At 39.0% G+C, this 2,358-nt stretch overlaps 1 non-coding gene across 1 annotated transcript; it reads right to left on the minus strand.

Annotated features, from left to right (window-relative positions):
• Positions 1–339: 339 nt before the first annotated feature.
• On the minus strand, positions 340–526 carry LOC118566871. The gene has a single exon (XR_004933351.1). It is a non-coding gene; the product is annotated as a U2 spliceosomal RNA (small nuclear RNA).
• Between the last annotated feature and the right edge of the window lie 1,832 nt (positions 527–2,358).

The following is a 2,358-nucleotide window of genomic DNA, read 5'->3' on the forward strand; positions in this document are numbered from 1 at the left end:
AGGTTGTTATTTTCAAAAAGTAGGTTTAATCAAACAAACCTTATCAGGGCACACATTCTAATTAAAATTATATTCATCATCTTTATTTGTCATTCCAATGAAATCCGTCCTCTGCATTTACCTCATCCCTTAGGGAGCAGTGTGTTTTCACTGTGCCGCACCTGGGGAGCATTCTGGGGCTAAGGGTTTTTGAACTCTGTTTTTCCAGATGGGTGACAAGTGCCTTAACCTGTCACCTACAGAGTAAGATGCAAATTCGTATAATGCGCTCCGCATCGGGAATCAGACGCTAGTCCAGGTAGCAACATTCATTACTGCAGTATTAATTCAAACATCAGGAGGAAGTGCATCGCTCCTGGAGCTGCTGCAATACCAGGTCAATGCACGGAGCAGACGAAGCAAGCACCTGTTCTATCCAGCAGTACCAAAAAAAACAAAAGACTATTTAATACATGGTCCCTTTCAGATATTAATCAGATAAAAACAGATACTACACTTGATCAGAGCCAAAAGGCCAAGAAGCAAATATGACCGTAAAAGGCAAAAGATTTTTCAAGTAGAAAATAGATTTTTTTTTTTTTTTTTTTAAGTGTGAAGTAAAATCATTAATACATCCAACTTCAATTAAACAGCATGATCTTTAATAGTATTTTATTCTTCGGAAAGAGTTCAGGGAAGTCTCATCGGGTTGTTTAGCTCCAAATGGCGTTCTGTGAGGAATGATGAGGCTCCTTGTAGTCGCTTCTCAAAACGTTATCAAACTGAGTCACAGAGTGTGAGGTTATGTTCAGGTGAAACCATCCAACTTCGTTCCCAAGAGTGCACATCCAGCGTATAGTATGTACCATTCAAGCCATTATAAACAAATTATTCACATATACATTACTCTTCACTTCATTTAGCAACAGAACCTTTCCTTCTGCCAGTGTCGGTCATTTAAATATGCAACGGTAACGAATTAAAATCCTGTTACTCACGCAGAAAGAGGAAAGGCACACAGTTTTTGTGAACCCTTACAAACATTTCATTTGATACAGCGTTTCAGAGTATTTTGTGTCCAGCTTATGTTCCTATAGTGCCTTCTTTTTTTTCCTTTTCTTAAGGAGATTTTAATGCTGACAGGGGTTGTTCTCTATGTATAGTGGCGTTATTTAATTATACCTAAAACTTAACATATGGTTAAGGTGAATAAACTTCAAGCCACAACTGAAAGTGAACAGTAATTAAAATGCACAGCGAGGTGTTAAACACAGGTTTGCATTATGATCGCCACGTCCGTCACCTTAAAAGCTGCTCTAAAATGCAAATCCGCTGCGTGATTATTTCCAGAAATGCTACGTCTATGTACACAGCACTCAAAAACATAGTCATTCTATATTTTCTGACATCTTTACAGGGTGCCTCAAGCTCGTGTTGCACCACAGAGTGAAATTTTGACCACTATCAAAAATTCAGTTATCTGAAAAGAGCAATATGACTGTCTGTGACAATATCACCTAACCAGGGAGATTATAAGGTCTTGGAAGAGGGCTGCGTTGAGCTGACTGTTCCCTTGCGTGAACTTTAAATCTCCCTCTGCAGCGTCCCCCTCCTGTCCCTCTTTATCCCTCAGATTTCTACATCCATCTCATTATATTTCCCCCACACAAAGCGTCTGGAGAGAAGAGGCTTGGATCTCTGAATTGAATCACCACTTCCCCGCGATCTGCAGGGATTTGGCAGTATTCCAGGATCTGTCTAAACAAACCGCTGTTTGTGACTTTTCCTTTTGGACAGGAATTAAATGTTCATCTGTGCCCCGTGACATTTTGCATCATTTCAAACTTATTCCTAGGTGAACACGTTTTCCAGCAAGGGCAAAAACAGTTTTATTTTGTGCGGGTTATAAATTAATACACAACACAATCTACGGAGAAACTCCCCATTTACGCAGTCTTGGGTAATTATTTGACTGCAGTGCCTTGCTAAATTAGTCAGGCTCATTTTTATCACATTATAGCCACAAATTTCAGTTCATTTTATGATAACGTGAAGTGGTGGAGCAAGAAAAAGTTGAACCAAACTGAATTGAAGGGAAATGATACATGGATTCAGACTTTTTTTTTTTTTTTTTTTTTTTTTTACAAATAAAGACTTAATGTATTCTAGGCCCACAGCCTTATTCACCCTAAATAAAAGCCATTTCAACCAGTAACCTTCAGAAGTCATGTAATTAATAGAGCCCATATGTGTGTAATTTAATCTCAGCACAAATCCAGCTGTTCTCCGAAGGTCTCCGAGGTTTGTTGGAGAACATTAGTGAATAAACAGCACCATAACGATCAAGGCGCACAGCGGACAGGTCACCAAATAAAGTTG

The sequence above is a fragment of the Fundulus heteroclitus genome, chromosome 18 (genome assembly GCF_011125445.2).
Source record: "Fundulus heteroclitus isolate FHET01 chromosome 18, MU-UCD_Fhet_4.1, whole genome shotgun sequence".
NCBI classification, from domain to species: Eukaryota; Metazoa; Chordata; class Actinopteri; order Cyprinodontiformes; family Fundulidae; genus Fundulus; species Fundulus heteroclitus.